At 47.7% G+C, this 21,239-nt stretch overlaps 1 protein-coding gene across 9 annotated transcripts in view; it reads right to left on the minus strand.

The window, feature by feature from the left end:
• Positions 1–21,239, minus strand: part of MEF2D (myocyte enhancer factor 2D) — a 147,126-nt gene that overhangs the window by 85,008 nt on the left and 40,879 nt on the right. For 2 of the 9 annotated variants that reach the window (XM_083478321.1, XM_083478318.1), the window contains exon 1: positions 3,101–3,329. The exons of 6 other annotated variants lie outside the window; for them this stretch is intronic. The gene's annotated coding sequence lies outside the window, so the exon portion shown is untranslated. Of the gene's footprint in view, positions 1–3,100; positions 3,345–21,239 lie in introns of those variants that run through there. One more of the 9 variants, XM_083478323.1, reaches the window with a different exon arrangement.

Consider the following 21,239-nt stretch of genomic DNA (forward strand, 5'->3'; position numbering starts at 1 on the left):
CAGGCATAGTGGTCCCCTCCCTTGCCCAAAGAATCCTGGGAATTCTAGTCTTGCAAAGGTGCTGTAGTTCCCCCTTTACAGATATCTGGCAACTTCTGAAGATACTGCTCCCCAGTTGGGGGAGAAAACTGCCAAGCATCTGGTGGCACCTTTTAACCAACCAAATATATTATTTCCAGGGGAGTAGCTGCACTCATCTTTTGTGCAACAAAAGAAGCAGAGTGTCTTGTGGCACCTTAAAAAGGTAAAGGTACCCCTGACCAGTAGGTCCAGTCGTGACCGACTCTGGGGTTGCGGCGCTCATCTCGCTTTATTGGCCGAGGGAGCCGGCGTACAGCTTCGGGGTCATGTAGCCAGCAGGACTAAGCCGCTTCTGGCGAACCAGAGCAGCGCACGGAAACGCCGTTTACCTTCCTGCCAGGGCGGTACCTATTTATCTACTTGCACTTTGACATGCTTTCAAACTGCTAGGTTGGCAGGAGCAGGGACCGAGCAACGGGAGCTCACCCCGTCACGGGGATTTGAACCGCCAACCTTCTGATCAGCAAGTCCTAGGTTCTGTGGTTTAACCCACAGCGCCACCCGCGTCCCACTACAGGTGGCACCTTAGAGACTAACAAATACATTTGTTAAAGGCTAACTAACAAATTTGTTAATGGTTCCCCAAGGTACTTTTTGCTGTAAAAAAAAATGTATTAAACAAGTATTAAACAAGGTGAGACACGGGAGATCCAAGACCAATTCTCCAGATCCTTCCTTTAAAAACAAACAAAATGCAGGTGGGAAGGAATTGGATCAGGGACACAGCACTGTGTGGGAGGGGTATGAGAGCAGGAGGTAATAACCCTTTCTCCCTGCACAGTTCTCCCTCTCAATCATCTAAAATGCACACACACATTGTTGGTCAGTATTTGCCCCATCAGGAGAGAGTTATAGTTATACCTGTAAGTTGTCCCATGAAGGGCAGAATAGGAGACTGTAAACTAGAAATACAAGGAACTCAGAACCCCCAACCAACTTTTCTTCTTCTTCCAAAATTGTCTAGTTTGGCCCTTATAATGAATCAGCCTTTTGACCCACTTAACCTAATATTTTCAGCTCCAGCCTCCTCCAATCCAGATATTTGGGACTACAAATGCCATTAGCCCCACCCAGTGCTGACTGGACCCGATGAGATGGTAGCTGAAGTTCCAAACATCTGGAAGGCCCCAGGGTTGGGGAAGGCTGCTCTCCCCTGACTGGCAGCATGTCTCCAAGGTCTCCAGCTGAGAAAGGGTCTTTCTGATGCATCATCAGCTATTCCATCCCTTCAGATGCTGCCAGCGACTGAATCTGGGACCTTTGTAGGTGCTCTTCTACTGAGCAATGGTTTAAGTCTATTAGTTAGAATATGCTCACATCAGTCACTCTACGCGGCTGATTTTTTCTTCAATTCCATTGCAAAGCATCAGGCATAACCGAAAAATACACTCTGTTTTCCAAAGGCATTTAGCATTCCATGTTCAGCTCCAGGCATCTCAGTTAAATAAAAGGGCATGGACAAATCTGGAAGGATTCAGTAGAGAAGCTACAGAAGGTTTTGAGAAGAAAAGGATGACCAATGAAGAAAAGTCAGGACAGCCCAGTGAACTAGACACTAGCCTCCCAGTTCTGGGCTGGGCCTTAGTCATTGCTTCTCTGCTTCCAATCTGAAAAACTTCAAGCAGAGCAGGTCCAAGTGGCAAGAAACATACGTACATGTGTTGAAGGGTGCTGGAGTCCCACTGGGGTTGCCATTACCCAGCATGGCTCTAATCTCAGGGTTCGGTTCTTTGTTGAAAACAACCACATAAAAGTTCTAATGAATTTTAGAGTTCTACATATTTTAGAGTTCTACATAAGGACAGGCAAACTTCAGTTTTGGGGGGATTTATTATATTATAAATGTGAGCTCCACCACCCTGGTCCACAAACCCAACAACACAACATACACTTAAGATTTCCTCTTCCCTCCCCATTCCTTTTTCCTTTTGTATCATGTCCATTGGATTGTGAGCCTGAGGACAGGGGCTGTCTCACGTTTTTAAAGGATGTACAGTGCTTTTGGAAATTTGATGTGCTCTTACGAATATATTAATGGTAATAGAACATTGAGCCCTGCAATTTGTTTTGTGTACAAGAAGTGATATGAGCTTGCAGTCCTTCTATATCAAAACCCACTCCTGGTTACCCCAATTTCTTCATTTCAGCAGTATAATTTAGGATGGGTGCTCAACAACTGGAGGCAATTTCATACCACCGCTAAATTGCCAGTAGGATTCAACTGCATACCGGCAAAATGCACTGGAAAGTGTTGGGTTGAAGTTTGTTTGACACTGTATAACCTCCCAACAAACAAACCAGAATTAATATGCAATATGCAGCCTGCTTCTTATACTCTCCCTGTAAACTCTGGGCAAGCAAATAAGGGGAAACGCTCAACAAACAGGTCGTTTGGAAGTGAGCAGCCTGCGAGTCAGAAACCCAGCAGTCACACAGAGCCCCTCCAGCAAAACCCAGATCAACCTTCGCCCTGAAAAACACACGATCGGTGCGCGACCCCCACCAGCTCGGCCTAGAAGCAACAGAAAAACCTCCCCAGGCAGAAACAAAACAAAAAAAGTTGCGGAAAGAAACTCGGCCTCGAGTTCTCTCCGGCCCCGCACCACATTAAACAGCCGTCTCCAAACCGCCACGCAGCCAGCAGGAAAACGCGCCCTCCCCCACAAGCAGCACACGCCTCGGCAGGCTCTATTTTGGGAATTGCCAAAAATAAAAAAGATCCAAAAATAATGAAAGAAATCCGTTGGAAAGAGGGGACCTGAAGCCCCCGGACAGGAAAACGCGCACAATGGTTTGAGTGCGCGCCCAAGAGCCGGGCCAAGAGGGGAGCTTGGGGGTCCCGGCTGAACTTCCCCCCAACGCTACCCCTCGCCTGGAAAGGGGGGGCTGGCTGGCGGGAGGCTACCTCTGCGGTTCGCGGTTCCAGCCAAGCCCGCCGGATCCCTCCCTCCCTCCCGGCCCTGCGGAGGAGCGGCTAATTTTAGCTCTCCAGTGGAAAGACAAGCGCAGCGGGACTCACGGCGCGGGGCGGAGACGCGCGGGCGGCGGCGGCGGCCTTTCTTTCCACGTCTGCGCCTCGACGGCCCTGGATCGGGTCCGAGAGGCTATTGCGGGAGCAGTTCGGGCAAGGCTCAGGCGCGCTCGGCTCTCGCCCTCCCTCCAAAGGCCAGCCTCGCCTCTCTCTCCTTCCTTGGCCCAGACCCTGCCCCGGGATGGTGGCCCGGCCGGGGCTGGCTAAAGGGCAGCGACAGCTGCAGCGCCGCAGAGCGAGAGGCGAGGAGCGCACGCGGGCAGGACGTGGGGGGGGGGGGCTGGAGCAGCTGCCCGAAGCCAGCCGGGGCTCTCTCGCTTCCTTTGTGGCCGAGAGGAGGAGGAGGAGGAGGGAGGGCAGGCGCGCGCGTGTGCATGAGCCGGGTGGAAATTTGGCCGCCCTCTGGCTTTGGCAGGACTGCCCCCCCCCCCCGAAAGGGATCTTGACATTTTGGTGGGAGAGGCGGACTCGTGGGCCCCCTCAGGAGAGACGGATCCTGGCCGGAATGTTTGGATTCCAGCGCACAGAAAAACCCGCCGCAACATCAGGAGTGCCCTGCTGGATCAGGCCAAGGGCCCATCTAGCATCCTGTTCCCACAGGAGCCCCTGAGATGCCTCAGTGGGAAACAGGGAAACAGGGACTTAGACACAAGTGCACTCCCCCCTTGCGGGGCTTCCAGCAACTAATATTCAGAAGCGTCTCCTCAATGAATGAACCCAGTCCTCTATTAATAGAACCATTAATATTAATTAATTAATAATCTATTAATAACAATCTATTAATAATAGCCACTCAAGCTGGTGGCCATCACCACCTCCTGCAGGAGTTCCAAAGTTTAACTATGTGCTGAATGAAGTTCTTTCTTTTATCTGTACTTCATCTTCCACCATTCAGCTTCATTGGACGTCCACTAGTTCTAGTGTCATGAAAGAGGGAAATTACAAAAAAGAATGCACTTTCTCCAGGTACACTCAGAAAACAAAAAGTGGGAGGGCTGCACTTAAACAACACACCTGCTGCAATTCCACCCAACCACACCACAGTATGTCAAAGGACATGTATTGTTTTTTCTTAAGTAACCTGTGCCACCATCTAAAAGGGATCTATGGAGGACCGGGGTGGGGGGCAAGCTTTCATTACCAAACATCAAGGAATCCTCTTGGGATGGCTATTGGATGTGGGATCGGGGACATTGTGTTTTGGCATTTCTAGTCATTTCTCACTGGCAAATTCCAGGTGGTGGTACTTTGCGAATTATTGCTCTGCTTCATGACATTTATGCTAGGCTGTATCACATAGATCAGTGTTGTCCTCCACTGCTGAATGCTGTATACTGAATGCTGTGGGCAGGTGCTTTGTCCAATTTAGGAAACAGCTGTGCAGCATGTTCTGGATGGTGTTTCATCCAGACTTGCCCCTTGTGCGTGCTATTAAGACTCTGTCTCTACAGACCCCAGTAGCCTTGTTGGCACAAAGCACCTTTCAGCAGCTTTGGTTGGTGTGCCATCTATGGACTATCCCAGATGAAGATAGGCTCCCATAGTATCCATGCTTGGAAACATGCTTTGACTACTGCAATATACCCAATGTGGGACTGCCCTTGAAGACTATGCTGAAATTGTAAATTAAAACAAAAAGTAGCGGTGAGGCCTTTGGGACTGGCTGCATCAAATGCATCACATCAGCCCTGAAAGGGTGCGCCTGGAGGATGGAAAGATGTATGTGGGTGCAGAAGGCCCTGACCTGTATGTTGCTGGAATGGAAAGGTAAGAATCACATCCATTTCCCCAGCCCTATTTTGGCATGTGGCCTTTGGGCTGAGAAAGTTCCATATCCCTACATTAAAGGAGCTCGGGTGGTCCTGCTGGGAAAATCCCCACCCACAAGCTGCCAGTCAGACAATTCTGGAGCCAATGGGCCTAGAGATGTCTGTTATCTCAGTGCTTCTGGCATTCCTATGATTTACATCTCACTCATTTCATTGGAGCAGGAAGAGCTCTCCAGTTGCCTCCAAGGGTGGGAAACCTCTGGTTCTCCAAATGTTGCTGGACTCCAGCAGCCAGCATGACCAATGGTTGGCAGTTACTATGGAAGTTTGGAGTCCAACTTCAAACATCGGCTTGTTTCAGCAGACAGTAGTTAAGATTAACCACCATTTAAGGTTTGAGCATGGGTCACTTGTGTCTTTTCTTCTAAGCGCTGTTACAGGCTGAAGGCTTAATTTCAGATTTTCCGATGACTTTCTGCTTGTGGTTTTATGGTTGTGAATTGTACGAACCACTTAAAGAGATTTTGTTATATTAAGCGCCATACAAGTTATTAAAATGAATGAAATGAAAGTCCAGATGTTCTACCATCCCCATTGTACAATAAATTAAAATATCAATGCTTTCAATCCTGACCTTGCGGGGAGAACATTAACAAAAATGACTTGGTTGAACAATTTGCATTTCAAATGCATCCAGTCTCAAATACCTTCCATATACACGCCCCCCCCCCCCCGCCCCTGGTCTTAAAACTATCATGAACTTAAGATGCCCACATTTGCAGCGCTGGGTTCATTTTCATGTGTATATATATATTTTTGCTCCCTCCTATTGATTTCTGAACAGCAGAATGTACATTACACAAAACCAAAAACCTTTATTAAATTAGAAAGAAAGAAAGAAATAGTTTTCCCAGTACTCTGCTTGCCACAAATCTCATTACAGACGGAAAAGATGCTAGCGTTTACGGTAAGGGCACTAAAACAAGGATATAAATTACAACATGAAGGAAAATATATATTTATATAAAGTGTGCCCATACATTTCTCTAACTTCACTCCCCCTCCTTTACCTTACTCCCTCGGTTTTCTTGAAAGTCATGAAGACAGCTTTAGGAACAACCTGGAGAGCCAGCATGGTATAGTGGTTAGAGTATTGGACTAGGACCTGGTCCCAATTCAGCTATGCAGCTTGCTGGGTGATCCGGGAACAGTCACTGCCTCTGAGCCTGACTTACCTCACAGGGTTGTTGTGAGGATAAGATATGGTACGGTTGCCATATCTTGAAGAGCAAAAATGAGAACAGCCCAGCTGCTGCCAGCCCGAGCCTGAAAAACCCAGACATTTCCTTTAAAATATAAAAATATGTCCAGATGGGCACTTTGGGCCCCAAAAAGAGGGCATATCCGGGTTTTCCCAGATGTATGGCAACTCTGAGATATGGACGAGGAGAAAACCAGTCGGGTTTTGCTCTCAAATCACCACTGGATTTCTCTCACACGAAAGTGGAAATGGTGCAAAAAAGTCGCATTAGGAGTAGGATTCACGCAGGCCAGATTCTTGCAGGTTTTAAGTTATCATAAAAGTGAATCACAGAAACCTGGCAGATTCAGAAATCAGATTTGGCAGGGGAAAAGGGGAAGCACCCCCCACCCCATGCTGAACTGTAGCCAGTCAAGTACATGCAAAGGTCAATGGGCAATTCCTATCAGGATCAGGACTGGATCAGTCTGGAGTGCTGAACCAGCGTGGGTTAGGGGTTAAAGTGTGGAGCCAGGACTTTGGAGACCAGAGTTCAGTTCCCAGCTCAGCCACAAATCTTGCTGGGTGAGCCATGGGCCAGTATTAATCTCTCAGCCTAACCTACCTCAGAAGGTGTTTGTGAGGATAAAATGGGGAGGGGGAGAATTACACAGGCCACCTGGCACCGCTAGGAAGAAAGGAGGGATATAAATGTCAAAAACCAAAACGCTCAAATCATCCATAATCGGATGGTTTTGTTCTTGTTTCCTACTTTGCCCAAGTGTATGCCTTTCAAAATGCAATTAGCCCAATGGCAGATGCTGGAACTGTGATGGTTGCCTCCTTGCTAGTATGTTAGCCGTCTGACCAGTAAAATCACATTCCAGTGGGCTTCCCTGGGGTCTGAAAACCAAAGCTGCCTATTCGGACTGGGTCACTTTTTCCCCCACACTGGCTCTGCTCAGGGAGGTCAATATTTCCAGAATCAAAATCAGCAGTCCTCATTCTTTACAGTGGTACCTCGGGTTACATACGCTTCAGGTTACAGACTCCGCTAACCCAGAAATAGTACCTTGGGTTAAGAACTTTGCTTCAGGATGAGAAAAAAAATTGTGCAGCAGCAGCAGGAGGCCCCCATTATCTAAAGTGGTGTTTCAGGTTAAGAACAGTTTCAGGTTAAGAACAGACCTCCAGAACTAATTAAGTTCTTAACCCGAAGTACCACTGTATTTTCAAGGTTTTGGAGCTGAAACATTAAAGTTGTGGGCTGGCAGTCTCCTGAGATGGAAACCTCAGATAGCATCAGTAATGGTATCTGACAGACCATGAGGGTGGGGTGGGAGGGAGGGAGGGGGCAGAGAGAATTTCCCAGTAGCCACTAATGGCCAAAAGCCTGGGAACATGAATTCCCTCAGATCCTGACCATGCCTGTGTCCTGCTCCCTGGGAGCTTCTCACCACCCCCTTGACCCAAGGAAGCACAAATTTCTTATTTCTTATTTTTATTTCAGGCATCTGCATGCCAAATAACCAAGTTCTCAGGGTGGCTTAGGCCGAGATTAACATCAGAGTTACAATATATGAAATAAAACAGGTCAACAATCTCTTATATACCCAACCGGGAGGGGAAAAGAGATTACTCCCTTCTCCCAAACTCCACCCCCGCCTTTCCTTTTCTGTGCAAAGCAAAAGAAGCCCAGAGACACTGAAAAGGTTGCCAACTTTCACTCTTTTGCCTCAGTTCCTGTGGTGGTAACAACAGGCAGATGTGGAGAGACCATTTATTTCTTTATTTATTGCACTTATTTCCCACCTTTTCACCATGGAGTTCGAGGTGGCACACATTGTTCTCCCTCTCCTCAGTTAATCCCCACACCAACCCTGTGCAGTAGGTTAGGCAGAGAGGCCGTGACTGGCCCCAAGTCACATCCAGTGAGCTTCACAGCCAAATGGGTATTTGAACCCTGGTCTCTCAGATCGTAGTCTGAAACTCTAACCACTACACCACACTGACTCTTATCGGTGAGGCTTTTTCCTGGCATGGAAGAGAAGTAATGAGAACAAGTTTCTCCCACTTAATTTTGGGGAGCGGCTGTCTGGAAAGGCACAAGACAGAAGTGGGGAACCACAGACGTGGGAGGCAAATGTGCCTCCCAGGTATCCTTATCTGGCCCTCGCAATTTTCCCGATGCTACACCCCTCACCGGACCTGATTCACCCCCTCCTCAGGTGTTTTTCCCCCTTGTTGCATCATGCCCCTGAACTCCGGAGAACGCCTCTTGCTTCCTTGGAGGGGCCTGCAGGTGTGGGCAGAAACTAGCCTGCTAGCAGAGGCAGATTTAGGGGAGCACAAGCAGTTTTGTCGCACTGGGGCCCTTGGAAGGTTGCCCAGAAGAGAATGTGGCCCTAGGGCTGAAATAAAAGTTCCCCAACCCCGGCATAGGAGCAGGGCTAGCAAAATGAACGGGCAGCTCTGGATGCTTGAGCTAAATTTCAGGAAAACCAGAAGCTAACAACTCGGGTGGAACTTTCCCTCCTACTGAAAAGGGGGTAAAAGCACAAGAAACCTCTCCTTAAGCCAATGAGAGTTATAGTTCAAAACTGCTAGGGGGCACCAGGTTGGGGAAAGCTGCATGAAGACACTCATCCTCTTGAGCTCTATGGTTCTCCTCTGTAAGGCCTGTGGGCTGGCCAGCCCTTACTTGAACCAGACTGCAGTCTCTTGTCCGTCTGTCCCGTCTCAAAAGAGGAATCGGGCCGTGCCTAAAAATACAGGCCAGGAACTGGTCCTTCACTCTCAGTCCATCTCCAAAGGGATGATTCCCTTTGAAGCCTGTTCTTTTTGGGTGGACCACCGGCCTTGAGTGCCTCCAGACTGTGGCCCAGCCGGAGTAGAGCATGCCACAAGGTGTCAATGACATGCTTCTCCTCAATTTGGGCAGGGGAGCAGCTGGCACAAGTGGGTGGGCTCTTGTCAGCAAAAGCTCTTGGCACAGTAAATCAGTTGGCCTTTCAGGTGCCCAAAGACCCTTTGTTGCCTCGTTCCCCTTCCATCTGGCATTGAGCAGGACTGTGTGTGTGTGTGTGTGTGTGTAATTACCAAAAAAGAAGAAAAAGCACTAGCAATGGAAAATGCCTTTGCCATCAGCCTGCATCAGAGCCTGGAGCGTGAGGCACCCAATTCCTACAGACAACAGGAGCTGCAAAAGTTTTCCCGGCCCTTCTGGAACAACCAAGTAATCTCCTTAGCGCTAATCGATAAGGCATGGCCAGGGTGAAGTGCCAGCCCTAATCTTACTTGTCAAACAGAAGGTGGCAAAGAATTAACCCCGCCTGGCCTTTTGTGCGCCTTGTTTATGGGACACGTTCAGCTTTTATTTTATTTTTTATTTACAACTTGGGGGCAGGGGGGGGAGATGGTTGCCTTTCACAGCAAGCGCTTCCAATGAAAAGGCTTGATTTAACAGCAAACCATACAAGTATGCTCTCCCTGCCCCAAAAAACAACAGACACGCGCGTGCATGCACACAGCCTAATGCACTCAAGCTAAGCAAGGTCACACCAGGTCAGCTGTTCCCTTCGTGGAGGATGGAAGAGGGTTGGCAACGGGTGGCAGGGAGGTGAATTAAAGCGACACAGCCGCGACAGCAGCTTGCACCACCACCATCCTCGGCATCCCCATCTTTCCATGCTGGACTAACTTGGCCGGTCACGCATCACCAACAAACACAACAGATTTGCATAAAATATGCACAGGCTAATTTATCATGCACTGCTGCAGATTTAGGCTGTGTACATACACAATGTACCTTTGGAGCACATTCGAATCGCATTCTTTCCCTCAAAAAATTATGCGCTCTTAAGGTACAGTGTGTCTACGCAGCCTCAGAAATAATTGCTCTCGTTTAAATCGAGACACATCTCATGGTATGGAGAAAGAGTGATCAGGTGAGCTGTATGCAGGCCCTCAGTCTGCTGTCCGGGAGGTGTTCATTATGATGATGACGATTTGTTTATATGCCACATAATGAGCCAAATGGTTTACAAGTGAGTGAGTGTGTGTGACACAAAAAATATAAGCATCCATTAAAAAACAACAACTGTTGATGGACAATTTCAACATCCCGCTCTCTCTTCTTAGGGTTTAATCAAATGTGGAGCAGACTCAGTCCTTCCAAAGAGAGGACTGTCCTCAGTAGGACTCTCCCTTCCCCATTCAACATGCCAGATGCTACAAGCCAAAGGCAATTTTGTTCAGAGCCAGTAGTCTAAACAGAAAAAATGAGTCTAATTTGATAACCATTTCATTTCTGTAAATATACCATCAGGGTTCAAATAATACTTATGGTATTGATTACATTGCTATTCAAACTCTCCTCCAAGGAGCTTACGGCTTCTCTCCCCGCCCTGCTTCCACTCCGTTTTATCCTCACAACAACCCTGTGAGGTAGGTTAAGGCTGAGGTATATAACTGGCTACCCAAAGTCATTCAGTGAGCTTTCATGGTTAAGATTTCAGCCTAGGTCTCTAGCCCATCGGTTTCAATGCTACACCACACTGGCTTGTGGTAGCCCAAGGGAAGGGATGGCCAACTGGAACACACCCCTGGACTCCACAATACTATTATAACAACCTCCCTTAGGTTCAATGCAGCTTGTTATGTGACACAGCAGAAGCACTCAAATAAAGTAAGCCCAAAGTCCTTCTGGATTCAACAAATTGTTTTTCACAATTCTTTGGATCCAGGACATGGTCTGTAATGTTTATTCAAAGCTGGCAAAAGTGCAAGGGACAAAGAAAGGAGACAACTTTCCAAAAGTTTGCCATTCTTTCCTTGGGATGAGACCAAGGCAGGCCCATCTAGTCCCTCACCCTGTTCTCCTCAGTGACAGCCACCAAACACATGCCTCCTGGAAGCCCACAAGCATGGCATTAAGGCAACAGCTCTCCCCAGCATCTGGCACTCAGTGGCATACAGCCTGTGGATATGGAGGGCCCTACAGCTCAGCCTTCGCCAGCCTGGCTCCCCTCTAGATGTGACAGCCTACAACTCCCATCAGCCCCAGTCAGCTAGGGGCCAATGGGAAGACAGCTGTGCTCATTGGAGGTGACAGATATTGTAGGCCAAAATATCTAGTGGACAAAGGCTGCTAAAACCCATCATGCTAGCGCCACCAGATGGAACACATTTCTCTTTCCTGAAAGTTACTAGTCCCTTTTTAAAAAATAGTTAGTTGTTTTGCAACAAAAACAAAACAAAGTATAGCATCATAAACATACATGCAGCATACAGTTATGAGCATTGGTTAGATCTCTGGTGCATAGTGGACCTGCAACTTACGCAAGGGTTCACAAAGGCAGAATCACAAAAAGCTAGGAAGTTCCCAGAACTGTTGCCTGGGATGGTCATAAGAGGTCTCAGGTTGCCCCTTCTGACTCCCCCACCTCCATTTATTTATTTTCTTGCCACCTGCGCAAAGCTGCAATCACATAAGTAAATTACATGTGAGTTGCGAGTCTACTGTACTGTACTGTACAACATTTACTCTACTTTACTTATGACTGGAATTCTCTCCATCTCTTTGTCTACAGTGTCATCTTATGTCACTCCACAGAAGGCCACACGTGGCCAGTGATGTTCCTTTTCTGCCATGTATTTAATAAAGAGATCCCATGCCGCTTGAAACTCTCCTTCTGTCTTCTAAAGATTGCTCCTGTATTTCACCTTTTGCATCAGTTTTTCCATCAATGGAACTGCCCGAGTTTGTTGGAACCATTCCGACAGCAAGTTGTCTCCTAAATCCTCCCACTTTTGCTGCCGACAGTGAGAGTCTTATCAACGATATTCTAATTTGCAGATGACAATGCCATCCTGGAATCTAAGTCTAGATTCTGACTGATCATAAGTCCCATTTCATAAAATGCCCCCCCCCCGGGACTGCTGTATCTTCTCACATGGCCACCATATCTAAGCTACTACAACCTTATGACCCTGAATTCCATAAATTCATGTTCTGTGTGAAGGAAAGGTTCCAGCAGTCAGTTCTAAATCTACTGCAAACCATATTTCACTGGAAAAGCCCCTCACCCCACTTGTCCAGGTTCTTGAATTATAAGAAAAACGACTATCCACTTTCTCCACACCATGGCATAATATGTAAACCACTTAGCCCAACTACGGAGGCTCATCTTATGCTCTTAATAAGACACCTTTTTCATTTTCAAGTCCATAGAACAGGGGTCAGCAAACTTTTTCAGCAGGGGGCCAGTCCACTGTCCCTCAGACCTTGTGGTGAGCTGGACTATATTTTTTTTGGGGGGGGGGGAAATGAACGAATTCCTATGCCCCACAAATAACCCAGAGATGCATTTTAAATAAAAGCATACATTCTACTCATGTAAAAACACACTGATTCCCACACTGTCTGCAGGCCGGATTTAGAAGGCTATTGGGCCGGATCCAGCCTCCAGGCCTTAGTTTGCCTACCCATGCCATAGAAGAAGAAATTATAGAAAAACACAAATGTAGCAATCCGCAAGCGGTGGAGAGCCTTCCACAATGTGCAACGGCGCGGAAAGGTTCAGTCAGCAATCTGTGCTAAAAGGGGTGGGGGGGTGGGACAAGTGTGGCCCTATTTGGAGGGGATGTCAGATCAGGAGGGGCAGAGGTAGTTGCAACAATCATAATAACATGAACAGGATACAGCAGCAGCAGCAGCAGTGTTTTCGTGTGTGTGTGTGTGTGTGTGTGTGTGTGTGTTGCAAGAGCATCCCGGCTCACCCTAGGCCTGCCAATCCACAGAGCAATGTGACTGTTAGAACCACGAGTTTCAGTCTCACTGATCAACTTCCTTCTTGTAAAGGGAGAGACAGAAGTGAAACCAACAGATGGATGAATGTTGGAAGGGCGAGAGGTAAAAACAATGTTTGTGTGTATGCGCTTTGCGGGTGGGTTGAAGAGAACGAACACCCCTCAGAGGGGCCAAAAACATTACTGGTCAGGGTGTTATTGATAGATTTTAAGAGCCTTGTTGTAATACTGCATGCGGGGGTGGGGAGCCAAAATCCCCTTTTCTGTATCACAATTAAAAAAGCATAGGAGCTCAATCCTCTACGAAGCATCTGGTCACACTGCTGGTACAGGCAGAAAGGACTTGTCAAGAAAGACTTAAGCGACCTGGTCAAAAGTTAAAATGAACCAAATCACGTTTTGTTGTTGTAGGTCAGAGTCCTGGACCCAGGTCATCAAAAGTTGACAACCTGTGCAGTTCATACGTTTTTATGTATGGATTGCCCCTCATGTGAAATATCAGGTTGGTGTATACAGAACATCTTCAAGACACCTGAAGCAGGTTAGTAGCCAAGATGCCTGCCTAAACTCTGCAGGAGAGTGTTTCTCCGCATAGGGCTGGCAACACTCAATGCCCAATTTCTAGTTGAAGTTAGTGGGGTTCCTGAAACATGGGGGGGGGCAACTAACAGCACTTCCCCCAGGAGATGTCAGTGATCAAGCTGGGATATAAGAGCTTACTTAGGCAGTCCTTAATGGACCCCAGATTTAATCTGTTTGTGGCTTTCTATATCATTATAAAAACCCTGAACCTGGCCCCATAGCATATGGGCAGATATTTATGCAGAGGTGTCATATGCTGTCGGTTGTCCGTTCCCATCAACAGTCTAAAGACAAAGATGAATCCAGAAGTACCCCCAAGCTAAATATCTGCTCCTTCAGAGGTGGTGCAACCCTGTGTCTGGAATAGGCAATTGGCCTATCTTCTGGACACAGGAGCTATCTACCCACTTTCCCTGGATTGTAGCTCAAGCAACTTTGCATTCCTGAGAAGAACGTAAGAAGAGCCCAAGGCCTGAGGCAAACAGGGATCTTTCCTTTGCGAAGGGAATACCTGATCAAATTGGCACACACAGCAAAGTTGTTGTTTGAAATTCACTATCAAGTTCTCTCCCCCCCCCCCGCCAACCTCCCACCGCGAAAGAAAACTGGGTCATAAAAGGATGTTTTTCACCCAGGGCTTGGATTTAGGATGAGCAGGCGGCACCCCTCAGCCTAGTAAACAACAGAGGACCTGCATGTACAGAAGCAGCCACATCAGACAGATGGGGCCTGGGGGGTGTTCCCCACTTGGAGCAGACATTTTTGCCCTTCCCAGGCCAACCTTCTGACCTTCAGGTGCTAGGTCACACCTAATCCTAGTTCACATCCCCTAGCGCCAGTCCCAGCAAGCACCTTAGGCTGGAAGGCACCCGTCCCCAGCTCCAGATTTGGTTAGAGACGTTGTCATCACCCCCCTCGCCACTGCCACCTCCCGAGCCTGTCCCTGGCAGCATCAGAGGTGGTGAAGGCAGCCTCGCTCACTCGCCAACTGCGCTCACGTTCCTGCCTGCCAAGTCTCCGCGCTGCCCTCCCGAATTCTCATCTCATTTCTGACCTACTTAATGGCAAAGATTGCAGCGGCATTAATGATTTAGAAGCCTCCGGCTAAGCGCATGCCAAGGTAGGCTGCGGCGTTATATAATACTGTCGTTATCTGCCACGCAATGGCACCTACGAGGAGGGAGCTGAGCTGAGCACCCGCTGGATTTACAGGTCTTTGGTTGCTGGTCTGGAACAGGCTTGCCTTACAGATGGCCAATTCCCACGTAGGCGGAGGTGTCACTTCTCACATATCACAGAGTGAACCTCTTCCCCCACCCTAGGCCACTGAACACACTGCAAGCAAACAGACAAGAACAGTGTGTGTGTGTGTGTGTGTGTGTGTGTGTGTGTGTGTGTGTGTAAAAATATCCCAGGAGGTTTGAAGGCATGGGAAGGAAGCCGTCTCCCATTTAGAAGATGGGTGTGGGAGGTAGCAGGTAACCTCAAGTAAAGTTTTGTTTTCCAGATACCTGAGAGGAGAGCTGCAAAATCGAAATGATGAACTTATTCTGCATAACAAGCTGGATTTAGCAAATTACAAGTTATGTATATTTATTTAGCTTCCATCATGTATCATGTTTGATAGGAGGGGGTCCAGCAAAGAATTATGTCTTCTGTCCCGTTCTGCCAATGCTAGTGTCCCTACTTTGGCTTCAGAGAACACAGCAGGTGCTGCTCATATGTTTTTTGAAACTTCTAACAGCATCCATGAGGGCTAAAAGCTTGCTTGGGTTCTTTCAAATGAAAAGCATGATTCTCAAGCTGCTGAAGTGGGAAGCTATTGCAAGAAAAGGAATAGAGGTTAAACTGAACAAAACCTGACAAACACCACCACCACAAAAAACCCCCCAAAATGGGAGGTATTATTTTGGGAAGGAAAGCTGTGTATTGACGCTGGTCTCCCCCTCCCAGCTCCTTTCAAAGCGGGAGAGAAAGCCAGCAGGTTGAAGACAGCATCCAGAGATGGTCAAAAGGGGCTCAGGAAGTAATGATCAAGCTATAGATCTTTCCTTCCTTCTCTGGCTCACCTACACACAAACACACACTTGCCCTTCACATGAGTCAGCAACTTTAAAGAAACACTTCAGGCAGCAGGCCCCCACGCCTCCTGCGCAAACACCCTGCTCCCAGGTTGAGTGACAGCTGGGCCTGTCATCATCCCCATGGAAACCAAACACACACATACAGAGAGCTCCCCAAAAACTGTTTGAAGCAGAACCTCTCCTGGCTGGGGGGCAAAACACACAAGTTCAAGTCCCTCTCCTCCAAAGTCTTTGAAAACTGCCAGGAGGGGCAAACTGCTGGATGAGGTTGGAGGGAAAGCAGAAGGGTGGACATAGCCAAAAGGAGGCCACTCCAAGTGGCTTACTTATCATATCAACACAAAATGTGTCCTGCTAAATCAGGCCAAAGGCCCACTGAGTGCAACATCCTTTTCGCACAGCAGCAAATCTAAATGCCTATTCTGGGAAGCTCATCATTCAGGCCGGAGACTGAGATCCACCTTCTGGCGGTTCCCTTGTTGCAAAATGTGGTTACAGGAAACCAGACAGAGGGCCTTCTCGGTAGTTGCGCCCACCCTGTGGGATGCCCTCCCATCAGATGGCAAGGAAATAAACAACTATCTGACTTTTAGAAGGCAACTCTGAATAGGGAAGTTTTTTTATGTTTGATGTTTTACTGTTGTTTGATAACTGTTGAAAGGCGCCAGAGTGGATGGGACTACCCAGATGGGCAGCATATAAATTTATATTATTATTACCCAAACAACAACTCTCCCAAGGACTATAGTCACACTTTACATTTAAACCGCTATGATACTACTTGAAGTGGCCATGCCTTCTCCCAAAGAATTCTGGGAACTGTAGTTTGTTAAAGGTACTGAGGGTGTCTAGGAGCTCCCTATCCCCCTCATATGAAGCTAGAGTGGCTTAAACAATCAATCCCTCTTCAAAGGGAACTCTGTGAATTATAGCTCCATGAGGGGACTAGAGGCCTCCCAATGACTCTCAGCACACTTAACAAACTACAGCTCCCAGGATTCTTTGGGGGAAGCTACTACTGTTTGCAGGGGAACCACAGTGCTTTAAATGTATGGTGTGAATGTGGCCAAGGTGTTATTCTCAGCAACAGAAATGCAAGACAGCCACTTCCTCCATGAATTTGCCTAATCCCCTTGTAAAGCTATCCAAGTTGGTGGCTGTCATTGCCTCTTGCGGGAGGAAGTTCCGTAGGTTAGCTATGCGCTGGGTGAAGTTGTTCTTTCTTGTGCCTGCCTGCCATCCCCTCACATGCCCCATGCAGTGGTCATTTCACCTAACCCAGGAAGGGGGGGGGGTTATTTGCTTTTAGTTTTAAAGGAAGGGTTTCAAAAGGTTAGGCGAAAAGGCCTTTGGAGGAGAGAGGCAGCAGCTGCTAGCATTCCTGGGGAGGGGAGCTGTGAACATGAGCTGGGCGGCTCTGAATCACCTCACAGCTTTTCTAACCACAGCCTATCCACATTGCCAGGGCCCGGCAGTCAGGCACACCTGCCAAGCCTTACAATTGCTGCTTAAGCAACAAAATGGAGCTGAAACAGTGGCACCAGAATTTTTGGGCAGGCGCAGAAAGGGTAAAGTATATTTCTGGGTGGGTGAGTTGTGTACCATGTGTTAAAGCTTGGGTAGGCAAACTAAGGCTCCGGGACCGGATCCGGCCCAATCGCCTTCTAAATCCGGCCCACGGAAGGTCTGGGAATCAGCGTGTTTTTACATGAGTAGAACGTGTGCTTTTATTTAAAATGCATCTCTGAGTTATTTGTGGGGCATAGGAATTCGTTCATCCCCCCAAAAAAATATATATATATAGTCCAGCCATCCACAAGGTCTGAGGGACAGTTGACTGGCCCCCTGCTGAAAAAGTTTGCTGACCCCTGTGTTAAAGTAACAGTATACAAGTACAAACGGCAATTATTTTGCACACGTCCAACTAATGTGTGACTGCTGACGTGTGTGGGGCCAGAAATGGAATCCCCATGCAAAATGGTTGACGCCTGTATGTTAATGCCAAGAGTCCAGCAATGGGGGGCAAACTCCTTGTTTTTTGGGGGGGCATTTACCTCCTGCCCTGCCTTTCGGTGCTGCCCATGAGCTGAGGGGAAGGCAATGAGGGGAACTGGCACAACTAGCATTTGGGGGGGCCACTCTAAATGGTCCCCTCCTCCCCAATTATGTACAAAACATGTGCCAACATAACTGTTCCTACTATTCATACTTCCACAATATACTGGGCCCCTGGAAAAATCAAGTGTCCTAACCACCAGGTGCAGCAGTTACATTCAGAAGTGCAGGAACTTTCCAGGGCTGCATTCACACTGCAGTTTATTCCATTTCCCTAACTGCTAATTTCCACACCATATTTGGGCTTTCACATGGCACAAAAACCACTTCTGGAAAACTAAGGGAATATAGTGCACGTTTATCATGCATTTCCATGTTATTCGGTCCCAGGGGAAAAAAATCTGTTTGCAGCCCACTTAAACTTGGAAAATCGAAGGGATAAAATGGTGAAATTTGGGGCAGTACAACAGCATACAGTTCTTTCCTGCCGTTTCCAGAGAACCGTAGAGTTGGAAGGTACCACCAAGGGTCATCTAGCCCAACCCCCTACAATGCAGGAATCTCAACATGACAGGTGGCCATCCAACCTCTGCTTTAAAACCTCCAAGGAAGGAAAGCCCACCACCTCTGGTGGGGGAATCATGGGGGAACAGAAGCAGGCATGCGCAGAAAGGGTGCGGGAGTAGCGATGTTGTCCAATGACATTCATTCTTGTATCTCAGCATGGTGTGAATGAAGTTTAGCGCATCACGCTGGTCAGAAGTACAACTGGGGCCATGACTTTAAAGTTTTGCAGGGCTTTTGAAGGGGAAATGTTGGTGGTCATTTCTATAACTTTCCTCAACCTGCTTTGGAATCCAATATGGGAGGGGCTATTCTGGAGTAAAGGAATGTAGGATACCATGGGATCATTTCCAGGTGTCAGGATGTGGCTGTGAGCTTCGGTTTGATTCCTTGGTGTCCGCAAGGGGCACACAGCTATATACGGTATTTGCCTGAGAGATTCCACTCTTCCAACTATACTTCCTAGAGCCCTGGCATAGCCAATTTTCCCTCTTGATCAAACCAGTGCAATAGCTCAATGGTACAATCTGCTTTGTGTGCAGAAAATCCCAGGGGTTGATCCCTGGCATCTCCAGGTAAAGTTGAGAGAGACCCCTGCCTAAAACCCTGGAGAGACGCTGCCCAATAGTGCAGACAGTACTGAACTAGATGGATCAATGGTTCGACTCAATATAAGGGCAATTTCCTATATTCCTACATCTCCTGCCTCTGGGATCCAGCCCTAAACTACCAAGCTACACTCCCTTACCTGCCAGGAATCACTCTCTCATTCCCAGCCTCTGCTCCTTGCATCTGAGCCTCCAGAAACTTGACAACCCTCCTTTACAGGAAATCAGCCTTCTCTAACCTGATGCCCTCCAGTGCTGGTTGGCACTGATGGGAACTGGAATCCAAAATATCAGTACAACTTCCACCGGTCCCAGCCATTTTTGGACTATAACTCCCATTAGCCCCAATACAACTCCCAGCCAGCATGTACATCTTTGGGCTGGGGCTGATGGGGTTGCCAGGTCAGAAGTATGCCAGATCCTGAGATATCAGGGCCCAAACCGGAGACTTAAGAGGCCACCTTTAGTGATGTCACAGAGAGGGCTCTGGAGATGTAGGTTAATTGCGAGAGGGAAGCAGAGAAGGGCAGACCCCCCCCAAAAGGTCTATGCTATAATTTTCAGCCAACTCTTGCTGAGCTGAAGCTTGCAGTCTGCATGTACAGTCTTAATATGTTTTGTTTTGGTTTTTTTATTTTTATTAAAGGCACTCCTGCCCACCTGGAGATTAAAGCCCTCCAGCTGCCCCCTGGAGGAGGCCAGGAAAACCTGGAGACTTCAGGTCAGACCTGGAGGTCTCACATCTCTAGCTGTCATCCAAAACATCTGGAGGGTACCAGGTTGGGAAAGACTTCAGTCAGTAGAGAAGAGGGTGCAGGGAGGAGGAATTCAGAATGAAGGCAGACAGTTTTCTTATGGACTTTGGATGAATGAGCCAAGATGGCAACATTCATAATGTGCCAACCTGCAAACCTCAGAGAACTGGGTTTCTATCCTTGGGAGGGGGATGAAACTTTTTCATGACACCCCCCCCCCCAAAAAAAAGCCTCTCCTTCCCAATTTGTTCAGTCCATGATAATCACATCAACTATATGCCCATGATGTACATTGCTGTTAATGCCCTAAATGGAGCTACTACAACCCACGTCATTTATTTCAGTCTTTTCTGCTGTTGCTACATGACTATATTTATCCCTGTTTTCTCACGTTCAAGCCCTGCAAGGGAGGTGGGACAGCTATTTCCCCCAGATTCTGGATGACATCAAGCTTGCAAACAAAATTTGCCTTATTTGAGGATGGGGGCACAGCTCCGTGGCAGAGCCTGAGTCTTATACGGATACAGAAGGTGCCAATCTACAGCGTTCTCAGAGAAAATAATGTCCTTTGTCCCATAGAATTCAAAGGAAGCAAACCATTCCCCATCTGCACAGCCAGGCTCCTTCCATCTGTGGTTTGCACCCACCCACCATCCTGGGGTTTGGTTAGAGTTGATGCTTGTGTATGTCAGAATGGAGGCTTTTAAGAGCACAACAAGAAAGAGAATGAAAATGCTGCAAGCCAACTAAGAGTGACTTGCCTTTAAAGAGAAGTTGCAGTGTTTGGGACTGGATCACGGCCATGGCCCAGCTGCCCCAGCATCATGCTCTCACAATGGCCAATCAGATGCCTGTGGGAATCTGCAGGCAGGGCCTGAGCACAAGAGCAACTCTCCCCCCCCCCCTCCTGTGGTTTCCAGCAACTGTGGAGGCAGAGTGCAGAGCACAGACATTGTGGCTAGTAGCCATCAATAGCCTTCTCCTCCATGAGCTTTTCTAATCTTCTTTTAAAGCCATCTGAGTTGGTGGCAAGCAATGCCTCCTGTGGGAGTGAGTTCCATGCGCTGCATAAAGTAGTACTTCCTTTTATCTCTCCTGGGTCTTCCAACATTCAGCTTCACTGGATGTTGGCCAGTTCTAGTGTTATGAGAGAGGGAGAAGAAAAACCTCATATTTGCCCTTTCTCTAAACTAAAAAGTCCCAAACACTGCAGCGAGCTGCTCCATTCTCTTTTATCATTTTAGTTGCCCTTTGCTGAACCTTTCCAACCCTACAATATCTTTTTTGAGGTAAGGTGACCAGAACCATACACAGTATTCCAGTTGCAGTCACAGATTTGTATAACGGCATTATGGCATTGGCAGTTTTATTTTCAATTCCTTTGCTAACGATCCCTAACATGGAATTCACCTTTTACGCAGCTGTCGCACACTGGGCACAATATGAAAGGAAATTTGATGTGAACCGTACCACTTGCATTTGCACTGTGCCCAATGACAATTTTCAAAGGCAATTTTTACACACACACACACACACACACACTCCTCTTCCTTCTTTCCTATAATTAAACTTGGCCCCTTGCCATTCTGTACTCTGCAGTCCTGGAAAGGGGGTCAGACTTTCTGCGTGCGTTCCAGCCCTAGGAATGTAGCAAAACTTT

This window comes from Podarcis liolepis (genome assembly GCF_965112155.1).
Source record: "Podarcis liolepis genome assembly, chromosome: 15".
NCBI classification, from domain to species: Eukaryota; Metazoa; Chordata; class Lepidosauria; order Squamata; family Lacertidae; genus Podarcis; species Podarcis liolepis.